The following is a 15,131-nucleotide window of genomic DNA, read 5'->3' as shown; positions in this document are numbered from 1 at the left end:
ATCTCCCAAAACGTGGCTGGTATCTCTGATTGCTATGTTGTCGTTCTTACCCCAGCCTCAGTCACTTTTTAATCAGGATTATCTTCCCTGACACCGAGATTTGAGAGTTAATTAGGGGTCCAGCCATTGCAATTGATGGAGCCCTTTTGGAATAGCAAGGATTATTTTAATTCTTCTTCTGCTCTAATTTGTTTTGTTGTCAGTCTGTTCAACCTATAGCACTCAATCAGGCAAGACTTCAGAGATCAGAAAACGTCATGGTAGCACACTGACAACCATTTTGATGCGTTGCTCAATATGTCCGCACAACACAGCATACACAACTAGTGTGTGGACTTTGGTGTGTATTGAGCATATCCACTTACATTCACAACCACCTATTGTAAAGCAGTTTTTCACATTTATTTTCCTCAGGAAAAAAAAAATGTCTGGGAAACAATTAAATCTTTAACTTCTCACAAAAGAAAAGAAAAACGACAGGTTGCCCACTCTGTGTCCTGTCAGCTGGAATACAGTGCAGAGTGCCTGTCACCATTTACATACAAATGTCACCTTCTATCTTCCCAGGGGCTGGGGAAGGTTTTACTCTCTCCACTGTGATGCGCTTGACAAACCTTTCTTCCCCATCTGGGAGACAAGCCTGTGATGCACAGTGAGAAAGTGAAAAGGAACTCAATGCAATTTGCCTCTGGTGCCTGTCTACTTTTTTATTTTACGCGCCACGCTGTAATTTGTGTATCCAGCCTCGAATACATAGGCTTTGTTTCCATTTCACTGAAATTTGAAAAAGAAGCCCAGCCTGCAGGAGCTGCAATTACTACGGATGACTTATGATTGGACTTTTCTTATGCTGGGGAAATTATTAATACAAATGAATGATCGCAGTGAGCCAGACTGCAAACGAGAAGGGAACAGTAAAAATGAAAACAACACCTACAAACAGTCTGACAACGAGCATCTTGTAGTAAGAGAGATGATGGCATCATCTGCATACAAAGTAACCATCAGAGCCCAACATGGCAGTAGGGCTGAACGATTAATCGAAATTTGAAATCGAGATTTGAAATTATGCAATTATCAAATCGCAAAGCTTACGATTTTTTTTTCTTTTTTAAAAAATAATTAAATGTTTGTATTTCTTTGTTCTTCTTGTGTGTCAGTCATCCACACCAATCAGAAGTGCTGTGCTCCACATGTACCAGTCATTGTTAACCAATCAGAAGTGGCCCATGATAGTAGGTGATAGACAGATTGATCCAATCACCTGCCAAGTATTTTTGAAATACTTTTCCAAATGGCTTCCAATGGAGCTTTCCTAGATGGTTGGTGAAACAAACCATCTGAGTCAGGTTAGTAATGCTCCATCACATGTTTTACATCTATTACAGGGTGAATCTTAAACTGAAGCTTGACTTTAAAGGAATCCAATGGAAGTTTCATGTAAGTTTAGTTCTTTCACTCGTAGCTCGGGCTGCGGGGGTGCTAGAGACGAGAGCACGTTGATATGACCTTCCTCGCCAGAGATATGGCTGCATTTTACAATAAACTTCCGTTGGGTCGCTTAAAAACAAATATCGCAAATCGAATTACAATCGCACTATCTGTCAGAAAAATTGCAATTTAGATTATTTCCCCAAATCGTGCAGCCCTACGGCAGTGTTGCTTGTATTCCCAGAGATGCACAGGCAGCCATTTTCTGTGGTTAAGTGGCCCACATAGTGATTCCACGCCATCACTCATAAACCAGGACGTGTATCCCCTGATGCATAGGGATGCACAATCAGCCTGACAGGCAGGTAGTTACTCCTTTTTAACCCCGACTAGTGCTGAGTGATGCAACAGAACAGCCGGGCCCCTCCCTTTCCTCCTCCTCTGCTTTCCTCCCTCACTCGCTGTCTCCTCTCTTTTCTGTACCTTTTTCGTTCACTCCTCATTTCTCTCTTTCTCCCTAGCCTCCTATTTCTTGCACACTCCCTCTCTGCATTATTCTCCACCCTCACTTTACCCCCCCCCCCTCCTTTCACTAGTCCTATTCACTGGCTCCCTCTCCATCTCTCTACCTCCCAGAGGCCCATGTTTCCTTGCTTGCATTACACAAAATTACTTCCATCCATCAATTATCTGCCTGCTCCTCTTCAGCTAGCCCACTTCCCTTTCTCCCCTCTATGACAACAACCCCCGCTATGCTGCATACACATGTTTCTTTGCGACCCCCATCTCTCACCTCCCACCCCTCGGGGCAGCTGAGTGTACCTCCCAACACACTTGTCCCCCTTCCCCTTCTCCTCCTTTCTATTCCCCCAGTGCCCACCCTTCTGTAGCCCCCCTCATACCAGATGTCCCTAAAGTTTTGTTGAGGCTCTGCATGGGAAGAGAAGGCAGTAACAAAAGGAAAGGGTGGTGGATTAGAGGGGGCGAAAGGAAGGGTGGGTGTCTGGTTTTCTTTGAATGGGCCAAGCCATCAGATTAACAGAACACACACACACATAACCACTCATATTTTATAACAATTTCTCACTAAAACTGCAAACTGGGAAAAGCTCATGTTTGACTTATCAGTCAAACAATGCTAATGGACTTTTTTTGTTTAGTCTTATCATAAACAGTTTGTTATACAAGTCAGACATCACTCAGCTTGTGGAAAGGCTTCTACCTACAATTCTACCTCTTCATCCTTAAATTCAGTTTTTGAAAAGCTGGAGCAGTTAAGTACGGCCTACGTCCAATTAACTTAGTTACTGAATCCATCAAAACTGTTATTAAAGATGTATTTGAAACATTTGAAATTGATTCCACGTTTACCACTTGTTTGTTAAGTGGCGCCTGCAGTTTGAATACCTTGTGAGTTAAGGTGGGAAGAACAATGTTGAAAGAAATCAGCCGAACAAAGACTAAGGTGCTGTTTACACGGGAACGAAACGGGTTGTATCCGCTACTTTTCTCTTTCGTATAGCCCGTTCGTTCACACGAGGCCGTAACGGAACCGCGGTAACGAACCCTAAAACGATAATGGGTCCCAAGGTGGATAGATCTGCGGACGGAACGCTCTGGGGGGCCAAACGGCTCTGTGTGTCCTATACCAGTGATTCTCAAATGGGGGTACGCGGACCCCTAGGGGTACTCCATGGGGTACGTGAGATTTTTTTTTAAAAGCTAAAAAAAGTTAATTTAAAAAATACCATGCATGATTACAAACATAATATTAGTACAATAAGTTAAATAGAAAACACAATTTTATATAAAATATTCCTAGAACCACCTCATATAAACATGTCAAATGTGTGTATTGTATAGTTTTGCATAATATATCATTTTGTTCATTGGTTTGTTAAACTTCAATTGAAAAACTCCTTGGAAAAATCTGTTTACATTTTTTTTCATTATGTTATTATTTTTCATGCATAAAATGAAAATATCCTTAGTTTGTTGTAATGCATGCATGAAGGAGTAAATAAATCACACACTGAGGAATTGGAATTGGAATTATTTGTATAGGGTTTTTCGATCAAACATTTTCGGGGTCGGTCAGGGGGTACTTGGCTGAGAAAATGTTTCAAAGGGGGTACATTACTGAAAAAAGTTTGAGAAGCACTGTCCTATACGATAATTTTGATGAAGCCATAGCCCCGCCTCTCCCCACCTCTGCTGCTCACTGCTGTAGCATGGTCAGTAGCTACTGTCAGTAGCTACTGCTACTGCTACTGACCATGCTACAGATGTTATTGCATAATCTACAGCTCCTCTACCACAACCATCAGCAACAAGTGGACATGGAGAACTACATGAACTACATGTTGCTAAATCCACCGCGGAGAATAAACAGAAGGGTAACCAGGCAACCATGCTCGGGGGTCTTCTTCGCTGCTTTAGGTGTATTTTGTGGCGGAAGTACAGCACCACTTACAGGCCCGGCATATGTACTGCAGCATCTCCAGCGAGTCGAGCGGTCTCGCGTGAAGGGACACGTTTATTGAGCCGTATCCGTGTGAACGGAATACTTTTTTGATATCAAATTCGGTTTGTTTGCGTTTCGTTTGCGTTCCTGTGTAAATGGGCCCTAATACATTATTGACATTGTAGAACAATCAAAGGCAATAGTGTAAAAGTGGCAGTGTTATTTTACCTTCATTTTAATCATGCTGTCCACTTAACTAGGACACAATCATATTGTTAATTCTAGATGCTTAGTTGAGTATCAAACCAAAACCAATATTACAGTGCATGAGAATGACAAGATGTTTGACCTTCCTTATGCAAAGTGTTCAAAATTGTATCATCCAACTCTTAGAGGCTCAAATAATGCCCAAACGAAAAGGAAATATGTATGTAAATATAAATACAAACGCGTACTAGGGCTGTACCCGAATATCCGTTCGTTGGAGTACTATTTGGGTTTCAATTTCGTTATTCGGATATTCGTTTTGTTTGTTTTTTCCCCGTTTTTTTCTCAAATTGAATTTATTGAAATCTCCAATATCAACGTAAGAGCTGGTGCCTCTTCGGGGGGTGCTAACACTTAACCATACATGTTATCGTTTACTTTCTCCGTCTTTATAAGCAGATATTACTTTTCTCCGTTAATCTCCGTCACGTTGTTTCCAATGCAACAACAACTTCCTGTCAACTGCGCCAACTCTCCTTCAAAATAAAAGCATGTCCATAAATAGAAAGCCAAGCCAAATTACACATATACAACTGCAATGAAAGTAACAAACACAATGCGATATCCTTTTCAATTTCAAAGAACACAAATTGGGTTACATTAACAAATAACTATAAAACAACAATACTGTTGAATAACAAAATGAATGCCGTGAATACACCGAAATACACGTGTTGAAGCGGTTCGCTGCTGATTACTACGCCCCACCCCACGCTGGACGAATATTAGAATATTCGCTGCTGATTACTACCGAATATCCGGAGCCCGAAAAATGGTATTCGGTACAGCCCTAACGCGTACTACTTCACATGTACGCACTTCATACAGATGGCTCAACAGGCTGGTGAGGAGCATCTAACGGCCTGCATGAGCTGCATTTAAATGAGCTAAATGCAACCTGTTTGACCCCTTTGGGAATGGGGGTGCTTATCCCCCACTACCACGTGTCTAAAACCTCAGAAGGGTCAAACTACCAGGGCACAGGCCAGCCCCTCCTGCCAGACCTAGTTTGCAAGGGGAGGAGGAGGCAGACGCCCCAGGGGGAACCTCTGTGCATCAATCTGGGGGAGGCCAGCTGGTATTCGCACAAAACATAGGAACAGCCCAACAGCAAGCATCAGCAGACAGGACCAGACACATGCATTTGAGGCCTAGTCCAGACCTTGTGTTAATTACTTCTCACCATGAAACACCAGATCACATTAACTCCATAACCATAAAGAGGATGGGATCAGGGCCAGAGGGAAAGGCGCGTGGATGGGTGTTGGTCTGAGTAGAGCAGTGTTTGGTACGGTTTCCTCTCAGGCTTTAACAGACTATGCACTATGTTTGATCAACTGTGTTGTATCTTGAGGGAGGCAGACTCCAGTGAACAAGGGGGTAGCAGGCATCAACAGCCGGTTTGCTACTGCTCGTCGTCAAAAGCAGATTACTGTCACTTCATCAGAAGGTGCTGGAGCGAATCATTTTTGTAAAACCTGAAGGTACCGGGGGAATGGGCAGGAGGTTGGGGAGGTGACAGTGTGTCGATGTATTCCCAAAGGCTTTACCAGATATTCTGGCAGGGATTAGTGCAGTCCATGTGTACCTTCACTTCTGCACACAATAACTTGACAAGCGAAAATACTCTATTTAAGACTCCTTTTTCCACCTAGCACATCTGAGGTGATAAAAGCACTAAAATGCAGTAAAGACACATTTTTATGTCTCTCACTCTCACAACGTTAGAAATGAAATGTCTACAATCCATTCTAGGAAAGGGAAAAAAAGCGATTTAGATTGACAAAAAAAGGATTGTATATGTATCCAATCTGGGTTCATACACAGGAATATAGAGAAAGTGTTGGATTTAGGAATCAGCTCGCAATCGATGAGTCCTGCTGACTTTAGACACCTTATCCTAGCTTATCTTATATGTACCTCTCAACGCGAGTCATCTCAAAAACCATTCCTGTGTTGTTTTGCAGAACTGACCTTTTGAGTTCAGGACAGTTGGTGTTTAAATATGATTTGTAGGTGCTGCCAGGAGGATCGTGGCCATTTCTCAACTCCAACAAGGTCTGCTGAGGACAGCGCTACCAGTTTTAGAACCATGGCAACCAGCATGGGTGTCGGAATGAGTGGTCAATAAATCCTCTGCATGGCTCCCATCTCATGTTTCTACCCCTATGGCCAGGGTAAAAGTGTAGGCCTATGGAGTGAAAAGGACACACCAGCCTTCGTAGATTTAATCTTGATGATGTTTTTAAATTGTCTTGACTGCAATGTTCTGGTTTTTCTCTTCCACCACTTGGCTATTCTTTCTGTAAAGACAATTAACACTACTCCAGGTGTAAACATTCTGACATTTTCTCCAAAGTGCATTACAGTGCTGAGCTTGCATATTCAAAATGAAAGGCTCCAGAGACTTTAAAGGTCCCATGTCATGGCCATTTCTACTGATAATGATTCCATTGTTAAGGTCTACTAGAATAGATTTATATTGTGCAATTTTCCAAACTCATATTGGTTTCTCATACATCATCTCTGTATAGTAGGGATGCTCCGATCGATATTGGCCGATACTCACTCTCTGCCGATCGATCGGTCCTCTCTAAAAATGCCAATCGCGAGAGCCGATCGCATGACGTAAAATGATGACGTAAAATACACGACACTTTTCTCTGTGCACGGCAAAACAAGCTCGCTAAAATGGCTTCACCAGTCTGGCAGTATTTTAAGGTGTCCGAAAATGACAATAAAATAGCGGTACGTAACGTGTGTGTGTGAAGCAGAAATCCTGCAGCTCCACCCGCTGTGACGGACCAGTGAGCGGAGCAAAACACACAAGAGTTAGACCTAACACACTCTAGCTATTTTATCTACCTCTGGAACAAGCTAGTTATAAATATATTTATTCTTCACTGTTGGGTCACTCATTACTGGATCAGTAAGCTGCATGAGATACTGACAGGCTGTCAGGAGAGGGAGAGGGGGAGAGGAGGAGAGGAAAAAAGAGCGCTTCCGCTAATTTCTCCCGTGTTATTATCCAAAGTTAATGTAAACTTGAATAATGTAGGCCTACTTAATTTGAATGTAATAATTATGTTGGTTGTCTAATCCTTACATAACTGCATCCAGAGACATTGTACTTTTTACTGTAAGATTTTATACATGTGAAACAAATGTATAATGTGAATGATCTTTTAATAACTAGCATGTTTTCTTTTATGCTATAAAGTTCTTACATGTTACTTTAATAGAGTATTTCACCCCACCCTGGTTATGTGGCTATATACAAAATGTGGATGACAGGCTAGTAATCGACAAATCGGAGAGAAGGGGACATTTTACAAGACATACTGCCTCCTGTTTTCACAGCCAGAATAATTGCACCTTGTGTCGCCAGAAGAGCACTGATTTAGCACTCAGAGCATATTAAAATGAATAAACACAATTAGCTGTGAGTGCAACAGCACCTCTGCACAGCGCACATTTCTCTCTGCAACGACACTCTTCAGAGCAGCTGTTATTAACTGTGATGTTGCGTCAAGTGCAATGTGACTAATTGTAAAGCACTTGATGCCACCAAAATGTTACTAATTTGTAGTGGAAAATGAATGGGAATACATGGGTGGGAAAATAAATAATTAGATGAACAAAGGGCTAGGCAATAAATGTGTAGTGTTGGCTGATTAATGTGTTTTCTCTCATTAGAAAGATTAAACATTTTATAACCAAACCATGGTGTTCATTCAAGTAAAACCAAGGCACTGTAATTGAAGAGATAAACGTTATTAATAAGACCTAATCCTCTAATTCATTAGTACATGTGTTTTGGGATGTGTGACTTTTGAAAATGGCAGGGATCTAATTTTGACATTTGAAAACGTCTTACTGGTTGTGAGTTTCAGTTTCAGTGTAACATCTGGAAAATCTCTAATGATAAAAGGCTCTTAAAGTATCAAGAGCTCTGCTTGCTTGTCCTCTATACAAATCCAATAGTCTAAGTTGGGTTGTATTTCAAACAGTCAAAATGCACTTCATGTTAAGAACCCCAAAGAACACAAACTATACAACAGTCAGAAACATGACAACATCTGAAATCTCCTGTAGCATGACGTTAAATAGCCTCCAGTCATTCTGTGAGGCCTGTAGCTATCTACAATATCCTTCTCCTCTCCACCCTTTGATCCCGTTAAAAATGAGAAAGAGAATTCACCCTACTGTCGAGGTAGGGGAAATAAAAGAAAACAGCTCAGAATGTAATAATTGCAAAGGAAATTAATTTTCAAAACCCTGAGGAGGACACTTCTTTAAGGCCTCCGTTCTTGGGGGGGGGGGGGGGGAAGCATCATATCCGGGGCACAATTCAATTAGCTTCTCTTCCAAGGGTAGGGAAAGGAGCTCCGGGGAGAAATCTAAAGTTTTGTCCAATAAAATAAGTTTTCGAGGATGTAACATTCTCACTGCACCCTCCTTCACCACTATTCATTACAACTGCTTACAAGCTTGCCACTCACAAACGCATCGATCTGCGATTTCCACAGACAAAAAAGAAAATAAGTCAAATTAAATAAAACAGCACCTTGCTGATGCAGGTCTGACAGACATGCCAGTCACGCTCAGTCGACTGTGCCTGGCAGCTTTTACTTGGCATTCTCATTGCCTTTTGTCTTTCTTGCCCAGTTATTTGACAGTGATCAGGAGGTGATGAATTGTTCAATTAAAGCCACATTAAGAATACAGCACTAACTTGATGCACAGCCTCTTGGTATTCGTGTTGTCCATTACTCCAAAGGACAAGACTCCTTCTTGCTACTGACAATCAACATGTGACTCTCATCATAAGACAAATGGGTTTATTTATACAGCCTAGCAGGCTGATTGAATACTGGATTGCAAGACTGATGATCTGGAGTTACAACATACGTTAAACCTGAATAACCATTACAAATGGAAATGTGGTATAATTGGTGTTGATTTAATTAAAAAAATGCATAATAGAGGAGAATATATTCCCCATTAGGGGATTGTCTAAGGTTCACCAAGGTGTATAATAGCCTCAAAAGTATAAAAGCAATGGATGTAGGATGTATAGCTAGATGAATTGTTTTATGTGCAATTTCCCGCTTAATTCCCTGGTTTTGACCCCGACATCTGAAAACTCAAAATGTCTAGATACTTCTCTATTTTATTAAGATCTGTAATAAAAACAACACTGTTTGTTCTTGTCTGTTCAGAAAGCTTCAGTAAATTAAATGCATTACTAATCTGTTGTTGGCTTGCAGTTGTTGTTGGGGTGGGAGGTAAGGGGGAGGGAGGGAAGGTTTTGCCTCAAGTGTTCTGACAAAATTAAGATCTACTGCAATTCAAGTTAGGCTCAATTGTCTTACTGTAGCTTGCTGTATCAAACAAATATGAAAAAAAGCCAAAGCTTGTAGCCAGAGTCAGACAAAAGTTATTTCTTAAGCAAAGCAACAACCCTTTAGAACAAAGAAAGCTAATTGTAAAAAAAAAGAAAGGTTATTGATTGTACGAAAAACAGATAAATAACTTAAATTGGCTATAAGTTTAAAAAGATAACAAAAAAGCTCAAATAATTAAAAATAAACTCTACAAAAAGCAGTCCAGACACATTACAAGTAAATATGCTACTTCTACACCATTGTTATCTATCGTGTTAGACAGGATGGAACAAAAATAATCAATATAAATTGTATAGTGATTCAGTAAATTAATATCCCCTTATCAATAGTCACATCAGTTGTTTCATTGACATTTGTAGGCTTTTGCTTAGCCCTGATAAAAGTAATGAAAGTTCAGCCTGCTTCACATTAGCAGAACCATGCACATAATGGCTAAAAAATGCTTGCCTTGATGTTTTCAAATGCAATGTTATGTGAGCATTTTGTTCAAACTCTCAACAGAATGCAGGCTCAGTGTTAGACCTGTGTGTTTGGGGGGGGGGGGGGGGGTCCGGGGGACACCTTTGCTTTAAGGCGCTGACTCAGTGCAAAATGAGAAAAAATGAAGTTTACTGAAAAAAAGCCAGAACTTATTTTTGCAATAACGTTTCCTTTGAAACACATTCGTGCGAGAGAACAAAAAAACATACCTCTTTATTTATGCCCCCTAGCAGACTGGAAAGAAAGGATGAAAATAGACACCCAGTAGATAAAACGGTCCAGCATTATGCCAGAGTTGAAGGAGAGTTAAAGAGGAGTAACTTTTTTCCTCATTCTTATCACATAACATATTGAACTGCTCTTTAAGCGCATATCAATGATTTCGAGAGATCAGAGAAGAAAAGTTGCACGCACTTACTTTTACCGCGTGAGAAAAGTATTTCTGAGACTACCCCCTAGTTGGTTTACGGGGGCAGATTTTAAAATCCAAATTCGTTGTGGATGAGAGGTCGTATTCCCGGAGAAAAAAAATGTTACTTCACATTCCCGACGGTGAAAAAACCGCTATATTCCACTTTGTTGAGCAGCAGAGCAGTCACTTGTTATTGGAGGGAGCGAGTATAAAATACCTCTATTATTCCCTGTACGTTTGTATTCCTTTCCCCAAGATCAGACGCTCCGAGCTAGAATCTCGGTGAGTCTGTGAAAGAAAAAGTAAATACCCTATAATAATCCGTGCGCGACACCGCCGCGCGCGGATCTCCAAATGTAGGATATCTCTCTTTATTGGTGTCTCTCGTTATCTCTGCGTCCCAGGTTTTGGTTCCTTTCTTCCTAAATCCACCTCATACGGACTGGGGGTGGGGAGACAGGAGTCAAATACCCCCCTTCTCCCTCCCCTCGATTGCAGTGAAAAAATACGGAGCTGTGTGATGCGTTCAATGTCCCCTCATAAACTTCGTGTCTTGACTTCTCCTGAGTCGTAAATCCTACCACTTGGTGCGTTCAAGCACGTTTAGTCGAAAAAACCCAACACAATGGGGGCCGAACGAAACAGCTTATTAGGCAACTGTAAGGCTGATCTTATTTAGTTGATATAGCTCGGCTGCGTCGGCAGAATGACTACGAGACAAATGCAGAGCAATGGTGCATTGACGGAAAATTACTTAAAAGAGAAAATCGTTGGTAAAGATAGTTAACATGTTCTTACAGTAAGTGATAAAGAAGCATATTTTCATACTCCTAACAAATATACGAATTATGTAACTTGAGAGGTGAGAGATGCAATAAGTCATTGGGACAAAAATGTTGGTACAAATGCAACATGTGAAGTTCATAAATAAACTTTAATTGTCAAAATGAACTACTACTACTGTAGATTTAGCAAGAAAACATCCAGTAATTATTAATATTCAATCGACAAGCTGTGATGAAATATCCATGTTTTGTCGGTTATGTCCCTTTTCCCATTAAAATGTTAATACTAATCAAATTACGTTTGAATTGCTTTAATAGTCAGTGACAATAAAAGTAACCTATTTGAATGTGCTAAACAACAAAACAATAAGCTGCAATAAAATAAGGTCTTAATTAAAAAATAGACATATATTACATCCATATTATATATAATATGGATATAATACAATAATAAGTTGATTATCAACCATTGGTGCCAAGTTATCCCTTTGTCACCCCATTCTTTTCATTTAAATGAGGAGGGAATTGGACTTGATTTTACCCATTCACATTGGCTTTCAGGGGAAACAAAAACTCTGATTGGATGGTAGAATTCAAATTTGAATAGGGACAGCTGGGCTCCACTTTGTCCAGCAGGAGGCGAGACATAAACTGAACTGACATCAATCCACTGGCCCACAGTCAGTTACCACCAGCCAGCATGCAGCCAAATGTTACTTCCAAGGCTAAACCATGTTTATTTTCAAAATTCTAAATACTTTCTGGCTCAGAAGTTCCCTTGTCCCTTAGCACAGCTACAACTGCTCAGATTAAACATTTCAGTAGCTTGCTACGTCAAATGACCTTACTGTAGCATTTAGAACCAGGGTGTATGATTGATAATTGATGGAAATGAGATTGAATTGGGCAGACTTTGGAAGGGGACTAACAGTTTTGAGGCACAGTGCATCAAGTGAAAGGCCTCGCCTGCCCTATTGGGAGGAGAGTAGCAATATATTCTGTGTGAACTTTTCAAGTTATGCAGGCAGTAAAGGCCCTGTCACACTGTCCCGAAATTGACACCCGATGGACACACGATAAAGGAAATGTTCAAATTCGGCTGTGATCGTAGCAACATCGGGCCATTCGTGAGGGCATCTTAAGCCATCGTATGACCGCCGGTGGAGTTTCTCAGGCTCCGGCAGCAACTTAGTGAGCGGCACTGGATAGCAACAAGCCCTTCTAAAAAGACCTATCTTCTGTTGGCAAAAAGCCAATCTGAGCTACAAGCAATCCTCCACTGCCCTCTCTCTGCTCTTTGTTTAAAACCCAGTGTGACATGTAACCAGTGGCGGTTTTACGGGGTGGCACGGGGTGGCAGCTGCCACCTCAGAAAAATGCCTTGCCACCCCAGCTGCCACCCCAGTTGGCAGCTTTGTTGTGAAAGAAAAGTTGTGGCTCATCGGACATTTATGAGAGAAAATATCTAATGTCCGAGTGCAAGTGAATGCAGCACAAGACGCGAGCCTTGTAACCCCTCCCCCCCTGGCGCGAGCTTGGAAATATGATTGGCGGCGATTTCCTTTGAACGTGGGGGACAGCGCAAAACGGGAAGCATTTCGGATCCAAGTAGACGGAAGGACTTAGGTATTTGCGGTCAGGGTATGGCTGGGGTAGGCTACAGCCATACCAAGAAATTGCTTAGCCCCACCATGAACAATGATGTTAAAGTAAGCAAAATAAAGTCCGCCAACTCGGAGTAAATTGCACAGACAGCAGTTAGTAAGATTGATTTCAGTAGCCGTCTTCTCAATAGAACATCTTTGATAATGTCTTCTGACCAATCAGAATCACGATAACGGTGTGGTGTTGTTGCAGGAAGTCCCGACGGAGAATACTTTTGCGGTAGTACATCTCTATACATCGATACAAAATTACGTGTTGATAGAAATCAACACGTAATGAAATAAGACCCCACGGTTTGATGATTGATAGGTGTGTGGGCTGTCTTTCATTTTGACACAGAACAATGGGGGCTATCCACACTGTAAAGTAATTCACACAGCCTCTTCCCTCTTCTCTCTGTGAGGAGCAGCAGGTTCAGCTTTCAGAACAAAATAACAAAAAACTAAAATGGCATTCATTTTTTTAAATATGTCGTGGAGATTTATTTATTTTTCTTCTCAAGAGACTACCAGAATGTGTATTTTATGTTAGTATTTCAAAAAATCACAGACCCCCCTGCAGGGGTTGGGTTTTCAGCATGTCAACTCTTTACCTGTGGGTAAATTGCAGGATTGGCTCCAGGTCGCCCTTTTTATTTACTACAAGACAAATGTGCCTTTTTATTTCATACAGTTAAATTTGGATTGAGACAGGGAAATAATCTAAACCTCACGCGTGGCGTTTCACTGTCAAGGGGAGCGTGTATGTAATTACATTGCAAATACTGACTTGAGCCCCACCACTGTATGGGTTGGCTCTACCATAGATTACCCAACACAAATACTCTGGCGCCGCCACTGTTTGCGGTCTACAATGACAGAGAAGAGCCTGTCAAGTTTGGCTGTACTCAGCATTGAATCAAAACGCACCATAGCTTTAAATCGTTTGTGAGGCGTTTTGCTGATCAAGATGGTAATCGCCACATTCAGCTGTAATAGGCATGCCAACTTGATGCTCTGCTCACGGATGAGTCGATGAGAATAATAAACTGTTAAGATGATGACCTTACGTGTGTAAATATATTTGTCTTCTTTGTGGGGTTCTGCCCCCAAAAAACTGTTTCAAGTCCTGAGAAAGTCAAATAAGACGGTGAGTAAAACTTCACTGCCCAGCCAAAAAATAGTAACCACTTTGATTTAACTAGGCCAGTAGGTAAGGACTTTCTACTGGATAACAACTGCAGCGATGTTTATGTTTTAGCTGAATACACGTTTTTTAACCCTAACTGATGCAGTTAGTCACTTCTTTAATGTTTGTTCTTTCTGATGTAAAGTCAAGGTTGTAACTGTTTGCAATGAAGTTGTGGGGCGCTGAACTGTTCTTTTGATTCTTTTGATTTATGATAGTAATTACTTGTCTTTCAAATTTGAAGGAGGGTGAGCAGCATCTTGAGGAACATTCATCATTAACTCCTCCAAAAAATATAGTTTATTTAATAATAACACTGAATATGTGAATCGTAACAGTGATTGACAGCTGATAGGAATAATATGATTGTTAATATTATCATATTCATACAGACAAACATCGATGAGATAGTTAATTAATGTACGTATTGCAGCAGTCTGCATATATTTGGTACCCCTGCTGGTCTAAGAGTGAAACCAACTCATTCAATTAAAATTCATTAAATGATGTCTGCCACCTTATATATGTATATGTATGGCTTTACTGATGTGCCACAATAATGTCACCTAATGTTATTGAGTTAAAATATCAATATTGTGGCTTTCCAAGTTAACATTGATTGATATGACTGCGATTAAATCAGCATATACTTCTGCCACCCCTCAAATTCTCCTGCCACCCATGAATATTTTTTCTAGATCCGCCCCTGCATGTAACACACCATAAAGAGGTGTAAAGGGTCATGTGGGGGGGGTCTAATCAATTTAACTGGTGAGTAAAAAATCATGCATTTATGTTACGTAGATTTCTCCCTTGGCCTCTTTGGTCACACTACAGACCCTTATTTAATCATGCCGGTAAATCTTAGTGGCAACGCAGAGCTCTCACCGCCATTCCCCTGGTGGCGTGAGCCTTAACATGGTACATTTCACCCGGGTAGGGAAATGCGCTCAGTGGCCGAGGCTAGTGCTTTAGAAGGATAAAAAGAGCACTTACCGCCTGACATGTGCAATCCATAACAGAATAATGAGACTCCTCCACACTAGGATCTC

The 15,131-nt window shown here is 41.0% G+C and overlaps 1 protein-coding gene across 16 annotated transcripts in view; it reads right to left on the bottom strand.

Annotated features, from left to right (window-relative positions):
- Nucleotides 1-15,131, bottom strand: part of ptprsa (protein tyrosine phosphatase receptor type Sa) — a 242,357-nt gene that overhangs the window by 175,862 nt on the left and 51,364 nt on the right. Inside the window, exon 1 of one of the 16 annotated variants that reach the window (XM_034213084.1) lies at nucleotides 10,469-10,947. The exons of the other annotated variants lie outside the window; for them this stretch is intronic. The gene's annotated coding sequence lies outside the window, so the exon portion shown is untranslated. Of the gene's footprint in view, nucleotides 1-10,468; nucleotides 10,948-15,131 lie in introns of those variants that run through there. 16 annotated transcript variants of the gene reach the window in all.

The sequence above is a fragment of the Gymnodraco acuticeps genome, unplaced genomic scaffold, assembly GCF_902827175.1.
Source record: "Gymnodraco acuticeps unplaced genomic scaffold, fGymAcu1.1, whole genome shotgun sequence".
Classification (NCBI taxonomy): Eukaryota; Metazoa; Chordata; class Actinopteri; order Perciformes; family Bathydraconidae; genus Gymnodraco; species Gymnodraco acuticeps.
The sequence above is the reverse complement of the archived record's forward strand: the minus strand, read 5'-3'. Positions and strand labels throughout refer to the sequence as shown.